Here is a 14207-nt window from a genome sequence, read left to right as displayed (position 1 = left end):
GTGCCACAAGGGATCATTAGATGGTTAGCCTGCATTGGGTCACAATGGTTCCTTGCTTCTCTTAACCCCTGTGGTGTCACAATGCATCCCATGCCCTTTTAGGCCACTTGATGTCACAATGAATCATTTGATTCTTGGCCTCTACGGTGGCATAATAGATCGCTGCTTCTATTGGTCCCCGTGCTGTAACAATCCATCCCTGGCCCTTTTTATACCCCCTGGTGCCACAAGGGATCATTAGATTGTTAGCCTGCATTGGGTCACAATGGTTCCTTGCTTCTCTTAACCGCTGTGGTGTCACAATGCATTCCAAGACCTTTTAGGCCACTTGGTCTTACAATGAACCATTTGATTCTTGGCCTTCATGGTGTCATAATGGTTCCTTGCTTCCATAGGTCCCCATGTTGTCAGAGTCGATCCGTGGTCCTTTTGCGCCCCCTGGTGTCAAAAGGGATTCTTAGATTGTTAGCCTGCATTGGGTCACAATGGTTCCTTGCTTCTCTTAACCCCTGTGCTGTCACAATGCATCCCATGCCCTTTTAGGCCACTTGATGTCACAATGAATCATTTGATTCTTGGCCTCCATGGTGGCATAATTGCACCAGGTTTTACTTGGGCCCCATGCTTTCACAATTCATCCCTGCCCCTTTTAGGCCCATTGGTGTCACAAGGGATCATTAGATTGTTAGCCTGCATTGGGTCACAATGGTTCCTTGCTTCTCTTAACCTCTGTGGTCTCACAATGCATCCCATGCCCTTTTAGGCCACTTGATGTCACAATGAATCTTTTGATTCTTGGCCTCCATGGTGTCATAATGGTTCCTTGTTTCTATTGGGCCCCATGCTGTCACAATTCATCCCTGGCCCTTTTTATACCCCCTGGTGCCACAAGGGATCATTAGATGGTTAGCCTGCATTGGGTCACAATGGATCCTTGCTTCTCTTAACCCCTGTGCTGTCACAATGAATCCCATGCACTTTTAGGCCACTTGATGTCACAATGAATCATTTGATTCTTGGCCTCCAAGGTGGCATAATAGATCCTTGCTTCTATTGGTCCCCGTGCTGTAACAATCCATCCCTGGCCCTTTTTATACCCCCTGGTGCCACAAGGGATCATTAGATTGCTAGCCTGCATTGGGTCACAATGGTTCCTTGCTTCTCTTAACCTCTGTGGGGTCACAATGCATTCCAAGCCCTTTTAGGCCACTTGGTCTTACAATGAACCATTTGATTCTTGGCCTTCATGGTGTCAAAATGGTTCCTTGCTTCCATAGGTCCCCATGTTGTCAGAGTTCATCCGTGGTCCTTTTGCGCCCCCTGGTGTCAAAAGGGATTCTTAGATTGTTAGCCTGCATTGGGTCACAATGGTTCCTTGCTTCTCTTAACCCCTGTGCTGTCACAATGCATCCCATGCCCTTTTAGGCCACTTGATGTCACAATGAATCTTTTGATTCTTGGCCTCCATGGTGTCATAATGGTTCCTTGTTTCTATTGGGCCCCATGCTGTCACAATTCATCCCTGGCCCTTTTACGCCCCCTGGTGTCAAATGGGATCCTGGGATTATTAGCCTCCATTGGGTCACAATGGATCCTTGCTTCTCTTAACCCCTGTGCTGTCACAATGCATCCCATGCCCTTTTAGGCCACTTGATGTCACAATGAATCATTTGATTCTTGGCCTCCACGGTGGCATAATAGATCCTTGCTTCTATTGGTCCCCGTGCTGTAACAATCCATCCCTGGCCCTTTTTATACCCCCTGGTGCCACAAGGGATCATTAGATGGTTAGCCTGCATTGGGTCACAATGGTTCCTTGCTTCTCTTAACCCCTGTGGTGTCACAATGCATCCCATGCCCTTTTAGGCCACTTGATGTCACAATGAATCATTTGATTCTTGGCCTCCATGGTGGCGTAATTGTACCAGGTTTTAATTGGGCCCCATGCTTTCACAATTCATCCCTGCCCCTTTTAGGCCAATTGTTTTCAAAACGGATTATTATATTGTTAGCCTCCATTGGGTCATAATGGATCCTTGCTTCTCTTAACCCCTGTGCTGTCACAATGCATCCCATGCCCTTTTAGGCCACTTGATGTCACAATGAATTATTTGATTCTTGGCCTCCACGGTGGCATAATAGATCCTTGCTTCTATTGGTCCCTGTGCTGTAACAATCCATCCCTCTCCCTTTTTATACCCCCTGGTGCCTCAAGGGATCATTAGATTGCTAGCCTGCATTGGGTCACAATGGTTCCTTGCTTCTCTTAACCTCTGTGGTGTCACAATGCATTCCAAGCCCTTTTAGGCCACTTGGTCTTACAATGAACCATTTGATTCTTGGCCTTCATGGTGTCATAATGGTTCCTTGCTTCCATAGGTCCCCATGTTGTCAGAGTCGATCCGTGGTCCTTTTGCGCCCCCTGGTGTCAAAATGGATTCTTAGATTGTTAGCCTGCATTGGGTCACAATGGTTCCTTGCTTCTCTTAACCCCTGTGCTGTCACAATGCATCCCATGCCCTTTTAGGCCACTTGATGTCACAATGAATCATTTGATTCTTGGCCTCCATGGTGGCATAATTGTACCAGGTTTTACTTGGGCCCCATGCTTTCACAATTCATCCCTGCCCCTTTTAGGCCCATTGGTGTCACAAGGGATCATTAGATTGTTAGCCTGCATTGGGTCACAATGGTTCCTTGCTTCTCTTAACCTCTGTGGTGTCACAATGCATCCCATGCCCTTTTAGGCCACTTGATGTCACAATGAATCATTTGATTCTTGGCTTCCATGTTGTCATAATTGTTCCTTGTTTCTATTGGGCCCCATGCTGTCACAATTCATCCCTGGCCCTTTTACACCCCCTGGTGTCAAATGGGATCCTGGGATTATTAGCCTCCATTGGGTCAGAATGGATCCTTGCTTCTCTTAACCTCTGTGGTGTCACAATGCATCCCATGCCCTTTTAGGCCACTTGATGTCACAATGAATCATTTGATTCTTGGCCTCCACGGTGGCATAATAGATCCTTGCTTCTATTGGTCCCCGTGCTGTAACAATCCATCCCTGGCCCTTTTTATACCCCTGGTGCCACAAGGGATCATTAGATTGCTAGCCTGCATTGGGTCACAATGGTTCCTTGCTTCTCTTAACCTCTGTGGTGTCACAATGCATCCCATGCCCTTTTAGGCCACTTGATGTCACAATGAATCATTTGATTCTTGGCCTCCACGGTGGCATAATAGATCCTTGCTTCTATTGGTCCCTGTGCTGTAACAATCCATCCCTCTCCCTTTTTATAACCCCTGGTGCCTCAAGGGATCATTAGATTGCTAGCCTGCATTGGGTCACAATGGTTCCTTGCTTATCTTAACCTCTGTGGTGTCACAATGCATTCCAAGCCCTTTTAGGCCACTTGATGTCACAATGAATCATTTGATTCTTGGCCTCCATGGTGTCATAATGGTTCCTTGTTTCTATTGGGCCCCATGCTGTCACAATTCATCCCTGGCCCTTTTACGCCCCCTGGTGTCAAATGGGATCCTGGGATTATTAGCCTCCATTGGGTCACAATGGATCCTTGCTTCTCTTAACCCCTGTGGTGTCACAATGCATCCCATGCCCTTTTAGGCCACTTGATGTCACAATGAATTATTTGATTCTTGGCCTCCATGGTGGCATAATAGATCCTTGCTTCTATTGGTCCCTGTGCTGTAACAATTCCTCCCTGGCCCTTTTAGGCCCATTGGTGTCACAAGGGATCATTAGATTGTTAGCCTCCATTGGGTCACAATGGTTCCTTGCTTCTCTTAACCCCTGTGGTGTCACAATGCATCCCATGCCCTTTTAGGCCACTTGATGTCACAATGAATCATTTGATTCTTGGCCTCCATGGTGGCATAATTGTACCAGGTTTTACTTGGGCCCCATGCTTTCACAATTCATCCCTGCCCCTTTTAGGCCCATTGGTGTCACAAGGGATCATTAGATTGTTAGCCTGCATTGGGTCACAATGGTTCCTTGCTTCTCTTAACCTCTGTGGTGTCACAATGCATCCCATGCCCTTTTAGGCCACTTGATGTCACAATGAATCATTTGATTCTTGGCTTCCATGTTGTCATAATTGTTCCTTGTTTCTATTGGGCCCCATGCTGTCACAATTCATCCCTGGCCCTTTTACACCCCCTGGTGTCAAATGGGATCCTGGGATTATTAGCCTCCATTGGGTCACAATGGATCCTTGCTTCTCTTAACCTCTGTGGTGTCACAATGCATCCCATGCCCTTTTGGGCCACTTGATGTCACAATGAATCATTTGATTCTTGGCCTCCACGGTGGCATAATAGATCCTTGCTTCTATTGGTCCCCGTGCTGTAACAATCCATCCCTGGCCCTTTTTATACCCCTGGTGCCACAAGGGATCATTAGATTGCTAGCCTGCATTGGGTCACAATGGTTCCTTGCTTCTCTTAACCTCTGTGGTGTCACAATGCATCCCATGCCCTTTTAGGCCACTTGATGTCACAATGAATCATTTGATTCTTGGCCTCCACGGTGGCATAATAGATCCTTGCTTCTATTGGTCCCTGTGCTGTAACAATCCATCCCTCTCCCTTTTTATAACCCCTGGTGCCTCAAGGGATCATTAGATTGCTAGCCTGCATTGGGTCACAATGGTTCCTTGCTTCTCTTAACCTCTGTGGTGTCACAATGCATTCCAAGCCCTTTTAGGCCACTTGATGTCACAATGAACCATTTGATTCTTGGCCTCCATGGTGGCATAATGGTTCCTTGTTTCTATTGGGCCCCATGCTGTCACAATTGATCCCTGGCCCTTTTACGCCCCCTGGTGTCAAATGGGATCCTGGGATTATTAGCCTCCATTGGGTCACAATGGATCCTTGCTTCTCTTAACCCCTGTGGTGTCACAATGCATCCCATGCCCTTTTAGGCCACTTGATGTCACAATGAATTATTTGATTCTTGGCCTCCATGGTGGCATAATAGATCCTTGATTCTATTGGTCCCTGTGCTGTAACAATTCCTCCCTGGCCCTTTTAGGCCCATTGGTGTCACAAGGGATCATTAGATTGTTAGCCTGCATTGGGTCACAATGGTTCCTTGCTTCTCTTAACCCCTGTGGTGTCACAATGCATCCCATGCCCTTTTAGGCCACTTGATGTCACAATGAATCATTTGATTCTTGGCCTCCATGGTGGCATAATTGTACCAGGTTTTACTTGGGCCCCATGCTTTCACAATTCATCCCTGCCCCTTTTAGGCCCATTGGTGTCACAAGGGATCATTAGATTGTTAGCCTGCATTGGGTGACAATGGTTCCTTGCTTCTCTTAACCTCTGTGGTGTCACAATGCATCCCATGCACTTTTAGGCCACTTGATGTCACAATGAATCATTTGATTCTTGGCCTCCATGGTGGCGTAATTGTACCAGGTTTTAATTGGGCCCCATGCTTTCACAATTCATCCCTGCCCCTTTTAGGCCCATTGTTGTCAAAAGGGATTATTATATTGTTAGCCTCCATTGGGTCATAATGGATCCTTGCTTCTCTTAACCCCTGTGCTGTCACAATGCATCCCATGCCCTTTTAGGCCACATGATGTCACAATGAATTATTTGATTCTTGGCCTCCATGGTGGCATAATAGATCCTTGCTTCTATTGGTCCCTGTGCTGTAACAATTCCTCCCTGGCCCTTTTAGGCCCATTGGTGTCACAAGGGATCATTAGATTGTTAGCCTGCATTGGGTCACAATGGTTCCTTGCTTCTCTTAACCCCTGTGGTGTCACAATGCATCCCATGCCCTTTTAGGCCATTTGATGTCACAATGAATCTTTTGATTCTTGGCCTCCATGGTGTCATAATGGTTCCTTGTTTCTATTGGGCCCCATGCTGTCACAATTCATCCCTGGCCCTTTTACGCCCCCTGGTGTCAAATGGGATCCTGGGATTATTAGCCTCCATTGGGTCACAATGGATCCTTGCTTCTCTTAACCTCTGTGGTGGCACAATGCATCCCATGCCCTTTTAGGCCACTTGATGTCACAATGAATCATTTGATTCTTGGCCTCTACGGTGGCATAATAGATCGCTGCTTCTATTGGTCCCCGTGCTGTAACAATCCATCCCTGGCCCTTTTTATACCCCCTGGTGCCACAAGGGATCATTAGATTGTTAGCCTGCATTGGGTCACAATGGTTCCTTGCTTCTCTTAACCGCTGTGGTGTCACAATGCATTCCAAGACCTTTTAGGCCACTTGGTCTTACAATGAACCATTTGATTCTTGGCCTTCATGGTGTCATAATGGTTCCTTGCTTCCATAGGTCCCCATGTTGTCAGAGTCGATCCGTGGTCCTTTTGCGCCCCCTGGTGTCAAAAGGGATTCTTAGATTGTTAGCCTGCATGGTGTCACAATGGTTCCTTGCTTCTCTTAACCCCTGTGCTGTCACAATGCATCCCATGCCCTTTTAGGCCACTTGATGTCACAATGAATCATTTGATTCTTGGCCTCCATGGTGGCATAATTGTACCAGATTTTACTTGGGCCCCATGCTTTCACAATTCATCCCTGCCCCTTTTAGGCCCATTGGTGTCACAAGGGATCATTAGATTGTTAGCCTGCATTGGGTCACAATGGTTCCTTGCTTCTCTTAACCTCTGTGGTCTCACAATGCATCCCATGCCCTTTTAGGCCACTTGATGTCACAATGAATCATTTGATTCTTGGCCTCCATGGTGGCGTAATTGTACCAGGTTTTAATTGGGCCCCATGCTTTCACAATTCATCCCTGCCCCTTTTAGGCCAATTGTTGTCAAAAGGGATTATTATATTGTTAGCCTCCATTGGGTCATAATGGATCCTTGCTTCTCTTAACACCTGTGCTGTCACAATGCATCCCATGCCCTTTTAGGCCACATGATGTCACAATGAATTATTTGATTCTTGGCCTCCATGGTGGCATAATAGATCCTTGCTTCTATTGGTCCCTGTGCTGTAACAATTCCTCCCTGGCCCTTTTAGGCCCATTGGTGTCACAAGGGATCATTAGATTGTTAGCCTGCATTGGGTCACAATGGTTCCTTGCTTCTCTTAACCCCTGTGCTGTCACAATGCATCCCATGCCCTTTTAGGCCACTTGATGTCACAATGAATCTTTTGATTCTTGGCCTCCATGGTGTCATGATGGTTCCTTGTTTCTATTGGGCCCCATGCTGTCACAATTCATCCCTGGCCCTTTTACGCCCCCTGGTGTCAAATGGGATCCTGGGATTATTAGCCTCCATTGGGTCACAATGGATCCTTGCTTCTCTTAACCCCTGTGGTGTCACAATGCATCCCATGCCCTTTTAGGCCACTTGATGTCACAATGAATCATTTGATTCTTGGCCTCCACGGTGGCATAATAGATCCTTGCTTCTATTGGTCCCTGTGCTGTAACAATCCATCCCTCTCCCTTTTTATACCCCCTGGTGCCTCAAGGGATCATTAGATTGCTAGCCTGCATTGGGTCACAATGGTTCCTTGCTTCTCTTAACCTCTGTGGTCTCACAATGCATTCCAAGCCCTTTTAGGCCACTTGGTCTTACAATGAACCATTTGATTCTTGGCCTTCATGGTGTCATAATGGTTCCTTGCTTCCATAGGTCCCCATGTTGTCAGAGTCGATCCGTGGTCCTTTTGCGCCCCCTGGTGTCAAAATGGATTCTTAGATTGTTAGCCTGCATTGGGTCACAATGGTTCCTTGCTTCTCTTAACCCCTGTGCTGTCACAATGCATCCCATGCCCTTTTAGGCCACTTGATGTCACAATGAATCATTTGATTCTTGGCCTCCATGGTGGCATAATTGTACCAGGTTTTACTTGGGCCCCATGCTTTCACAATTCATCCCTGCCCCTTTTAGGCCCATTGGTGTCACAAGGGATCATTAGATTGTTAGCCTGCATTGGGTCACAATGGTTCCTTGCTTCTCTTAACCTCTGTGGTGTCACAATGCATCCCATGCCCTTTTAGGCCACTTGATGTCACAATGAATCATTTGATTCTTGGCTTCCATGTTGTCATAATTGTTCCTTGTTTCTATTGGGCCCCATGCTGTCACAATTCATCCCTGGCCCTTTTACACCCCCTGGTGTCAAATGGGATCCTGGGATTATTAGCCTCCATTGGGTCACAATGGATCCTTGCTTCTCTTAACCCCTGTGCTGTCACAATGCATCCCATGCCCTTTTAGGCCACTTGATGTCACAATGAATCATTTGATTCTTGGCCTCCACGGTGGCATAATAGATCCTTGCTTCTATTGGTCCCCGTGCTGTAACAATCCATCCCTGGCCCTTTTTATACCCCCTGGTGCCACAAGGGATCATTAGATGGTTAGCCTGCATTGGGTCACAATGGTTGCTTGCTTCTCTTAACCTCTGTGGTGTCACAATGCATCCCAAGCCCTTTTAGGCCACTTGGTCTTACAATGAACCATTTGATTCTTGGCCTCCATGGTGTCATAATGGTTCCTTGCTTCTATAGGTCCCCTTGCTGTCAGAGTTCATCCGTCGTCCTTTTTCGCCCCCTGGTGTCAAAAGGGATTCTTAGATTGTTAGCCTGCATTGGGTCACAATGGTTCCTTGCTTCTCTTAACCCCTGTGGTGTCACAATGCATCCCATGCCCTTTTAGGCCACTTGATGTCACAATGAATCATTTGATTCTTGGCCTCCATGGTGGCATATTTGTACCAGGGTTTACTTGGGCCCCATGCCTTCACAATTCATCCCTGCCCCTTTTAGGCCCATTGGTGTCACAAGGGATCATTAGATTGCTAGCCTGCATTGGGTCACAATGGTTCCTTGCTTCTCTTAACCCCTGTGCTGTCACAATGCATCCCATGCCCTTTTAGGCCACATGATGTCACAATGAATTATTTGATTCTTGGCCTCCATGGTGGCATAATAGATCCTTGCTTCTATTGGTCCCTGTGCTGTAACAATTCCTCCCTGGCCCTTTTAGGCCCATTGGTGTCACAAGGGATCATTAGATTGTTAGCCTGCATTGGGTCACAATGATTCCTTGCTTCTCTTAACCTCTGTGGTGTCACAATGCATCCCATGCCCTTTTAGGCCACTTGATGTCACAATGAATCATTTGATTCTTGGCCTCCATGGTGGCATATTTGTACCAGGGTTTAATTTGGCCCCATGCTTTCACAATTCATCCCTGCCCCTTTTAGGCCCATTGGTGTGACAAGGGATGATTAGATTGTTAGCCTGCATTGGGTCACAATGGTTCCTTGCTTCTCTTAACCCCTGTGCTGTCACAATGCATCCCATGCCCTTTTAGGCCACTTGATGTCACAATGAATCATTTGATTCTTGGCCTCCATGGTGGCATATTTGTACCAGGGTTTAATTGGGCCCCCTGCTTTCACAATTCATCCCTGCCCCTTTTAGGCCCATTGGTGTGACAAGGGATCATTAGATTGTTAGCCTGCATTGGGTCACAATGGTTCCTTGCTTCTCTTAACCCCTGTGCTGTCACAATGCATCCCATGCCCTTTTAGGCCACTTGATGTCACAATGAATCATTTGATTCTTGGCCTCCATGGTGGCATAATTGTACCAGGTTTTACTTGGGCCCCATGCTTTCACAATTCATCCCTGCCCCTTTTAGGCCCATTGGTGTCACAAGGGATCATTAGATTGTTAGCCTGCATTGGGTCACAATGGTTCCTTGCTTCTCTTAACCTCTGTGGTGTCACAATGCATCCCATGCACTTTTAGGCCACTTGATGTCACAATGAATCATTTGATTCTTGGCCTCCACGGAGGCATAATAGATCCTTGCTTCTCTTGGTCCCCGTGCTGTAACAATCCATCCCTGGCCCTTTTTATACCCCCTGGTGCCACAAGGGATCATTAGATTGCTAGCCTGCATTGGGTCACAATGGTTCCTTGCTTCTCTTAACCCCTGTGGTGTCACAATGCATCCCATGCCCTTTTAGGCCACTTGATGTCACAATGAATCATTTGATTCTTGGCCTCCATGGTGGCATAATTGTACCAGGTTTTACTTGGGCCCCATGCTTTCACAATTCATCCCTGCCCCTTTTAGGCCCATTGGTGTCACAAGGGATCATTAGATTGTTAGCCTGCATTGGGTGACAATGGTTCCTTGCTTCTCTTAACCTCTGTGGTGTCACAATGCATCCCATGCACTTTTAGGCCACTTGATGTCACAATGAATCATTTGATTCTTGGCCTCCATGGTGTCATAATGGTTCCTTGTTTCTATTGGGCCCCATGCTGTCACAATTCATCCCTGGCCCTTTTACGCCCCCTGGTGTCAAATGGGATCCTGGGATTATTAGCCTCCATTGGGTCACAATGGATCCTTGCTTCTCTTAACCTCTGTGGTGGCACAATGCATCCCATGCCCTTTTAGGCCACTTGATGTCACAATGAATCATTTGATTCTTGGCCTCTACGGTGGCATAATAGATCGCTGCTTCTATTGGTCCCCGTGCTGTAACAATCCATCCCTGGCCCTTTTTATACCCCCTGGTGCCACAAGGGATCATTAGATTGTTAGCCTGCATTGGGTCACAATGGTTCCTTGCTTCTCTTAACCGCTGTGGTGTCACAATGCATTCCAAGACCTTTTAGGCCACTTGGTCTTACAATGAACCATTTGATTCTTGGCCTTCATGGTGTCATAATGGTTCCTTGCTTCCATAGGTCCCCATGTTGTCAGAGTCGATCCGTGGTCCTTTTGCGCCCCCTGGTGTCAAAAGGGATTCTTAGATTGTTAGCCTGCATGGTGTCACAATGGTTCCTTGCTTCTCTTAGCCCCTGTGCTGTCACAATGCATCCCATGCCCTTTTAGGCCACTTGATGTCACAATGAATCATTTGATTCTTGGCCTCCATGGTGGCATAATTGTACCAGATTTTACTTGGGCCCCATGCTTTCACAATTCATCCCTGCCCCTTTTAGGCCCATTGGTGTCACAAGGGATCATTAGATTGTTAGCCTGCATTGGGTCACAATGGTTCCTTGCTTCTCTTAACCTCTGTGGTCTCACAATGCATCCCATGCCCTTTTAGGCCACTTGATGTCACAATGAATCATTTGATTCTTGGCCTCCATGGTGGCGTAATTGTACCAGGTTTTAATTGGGCCCCATGCTTTCACAATTCATCCCTGCCCCTTTTAGGCCAATTGTTGTCAAAAGGGATTATTATATTGTTAGCCTCCATTGGGTCATAATGGATCCTTGCTTCTCTTAACACCTGTGCTGTCACAATGCATCCCATGCCCTTTTAGGCCACATGATGTCACAATGAATTATTTGATTCTTGGCCTCCATGGTGGCATAATAGATCCTTGCTTCTATTGGTCCCTGTGCTGTAACAATTCCTCCCTGCCCCTTTTAGGCCCATTGGTGTCACAAGGGATCATTAGATTGTTAGCCTGCATTGGGTCACAATGGTTCCTTGCTTCTCTTAACCCCTGTGGTGTCACAATGCATCCCATGCCCTTTTAGGCCACTTGATGTCACAATGAATCTTTTGATTCTTGGCCTCCATGGTGTCATGATGGTTCCTTGTTTCTATTGGGCCCCATGCTGTCACAATTCATCCCTGGCCCTTTTACGCCCCCTGGTGTCAAATGGGATCCTGGGATTATTAGCCTCCATTGGGTCAGAATGGATCCTTGCTTCTCTTAACCCCTGTGGTGTCACAATGCATCCCATGCCCTTTTAGGCCACTTGATGTCACAATGAATCATTTGATTCTTGGCCTCCACGGTGGCATAATAGATCCTTGCTTCTATTGGTCCCTGTGCTGTAACAATCCATCCCTCTCCCTTTTTATACCCCCTGGTGCCTCAAGGGATCATTAGATTGCTAGCCTGCATTGGGTCACAATGGTTCCTTGCTTCTCTTAACCTCTGTGGTGTCACAATGCATTCCAAGCCCTTTTAGGCCACTTGGTCTTACAATGAACCATTTGATTCTTGGCCTTCATGGTGTCATAATGGTTCCTTGCTTCCATAGGTCCCCATGTTGTCAGAGTCGATCCGTGGTCCTTTTGCGCCCCCTGGTGTCAAAATGGATTCTTAGATTGTTAGCCTGCATTGGGTCACAATGGTTCCTTGCTTCTCTTAACCCCTGTGCTGTCACAATGCATCCCATGCCCTTTTAGGCCACTTGATGTCACAATGAATCATTTGATTCTTGGCCTCCATGGTGGCATAATTGTACCAGGTTTTACTTGGGCCCCATGCTTTCACAATTCATCCCTGCCCCTTTTAGGCCCATTGGTGTCACAAGGGATCATTAGATTGTTAGCCTGCATTGGGTCACAATGGTTCCTTGCTTCTCTTAACCTCTGTGGTGTCACAATGCATCCCATGCCCTTTTAGGCCACTTGATGTCACAATGAATCATTTGATTCTTGGCTTCCATGTTGTCATAATTGTTCCTTGTTTCTATTGGGCCCCATGCTGTCACAATTCATCCCTGGCCCTTTTACACCCCCTGGTGTCAAATGGGATCCTGGGATTATTAGCCTCCATTGGGTCACAATGGATCCTTGCTTCTCTTAACCCCTGTGCTGTCACAATGCATCCCATGCCCTTTTAGGCCACTTGATGTCACAATGAATCATTTGATTCTTGGCCTCCACGGTGGCATAATAGATCCTTGCTTCTATTGGTCCCCGTGCTGTAACAATCCATCCCTGGCCCTTTTTATACCCCTGGTGCCACAAGGGATCATTAGATGGTTAGCCTGCATTGGGTCACAATGGTTACTTGCTTCTCTTAACCTCTGTGGTGTCACAATGCATCCCAAGCCCTTTTAGGCCACTTGGTCTTACAATGAACCATTTGATTCTTGGCCTCCATGGTGTCATAATGGTTCCTTGCTTCTCTAGGTCCCCTTGCTGTCAGAGTTCATCCGTCGTCCTTTTTCGCCCCCTGGTGTCAAAAGGGATTCTTAGATTGTTAGCCTGCATTGGGTCACAATGGTTCCTTGCTTCTCTTAACCCCTGTGGTGTCACAATGCATCCCATGCCCTTTTAGGCCACTTGATGTCACAATGAATCATTTGATTCTTGGCCTCCATGGTGGCATATTTGTACCAGGGTTTACTTGGGCCCCATGCCTTCACAATTCATCCCTGCCCCTTTTAGGCCCATTGGTGTCACAAGGGATCATTAGATTGCTAGCCTGCATTGGGTCACAATGGTTCCTTGCTTCTCTTAACCCCTGTGCTGTCACAATGCATCCCATGCCCTTTTAGGCCACATGATGTCACAATGAATTATTTGATTCTTGGCCTCCATGGTGGCATAATAGATCCTTGCTTCTATTGGTCCCTGTGCTGTAACAATTCCTCCCTGGCCCTTTTAGGCCCATTGGTGTCACAAGGGATCATTAGATTGTTAGCCTGCATTGGGTCACAATGATTCCTTGCTTCTCTTAACCTCTGTGGTGTCACAATGCATCCCATGCCCTTTTAGGCCACTTGATGTCACAATGAATCATTTGATTCTTGGCCTCCATGGTGGCATATTTGTACCAGGGTTTAATTTGGCCCCATGCTTTCACAATTCATCCCTGCCCCTTTTAGGCCCATTGGTGTGACAAGGGATGATTAGATTGTTAGCCTGCATTGGGTCACAATGGTTCCTTGCTTCTCTTAACCCCTGTGCTGTCACAATGCATCCCATGCCCTTTTAGGCCACTTGATGTCACAATGAATCATTTGATTCTTGGCCTCCATGGTGGCATATTTGTACCAGGGTTTAATTGGGCCCCCTGCTTTCACAATTCATCCCTGCCCCTTTTAGGCCCATTGGTGTGACAAGGGATCATTAGATTGTTAGCCTGCATTGGGTCACAATGGTTCCTTGCTTCTCTTAACCCCTGTGCTGTCACAATGCATCCCATGCCCTTTTAGGCCACTTGATGTCACAATGAATAATTTGATTCTTGGCCTCCATGGTGGCATAATTGTACCAGGTTTTACTTGGGCCCCATGCTTTCACAATTCATCCCTGCCCCTTTTAGGCCCATTGGTGTCACAAGGGATCATTAGATTGTTAGCCTGCATTGGGTCACAATGGTTCCTTGCTTCTCTTAACCTCTGTGGTGTCACAATGCATCCCATGCACTTTTAGGCCACTTGATGT

Source organism: Cinclus cinclus, chromosome 10 (genome assembly GCF_963662255.1).
Source record: "Cinclus cinclus chromosome 10, bCinCin1.1, whole genome shotgun sequence".
NCBI lineage: Eukaryota > Metazoa > Chordata > Aves > Passeriformes > Cinclidae > Cinclus > Cinclus cinclus.
The sequence above is the reverse complement of the archived record's forward strand: the minus strand, read 5'-3'. Positions refer to the sequence as shown.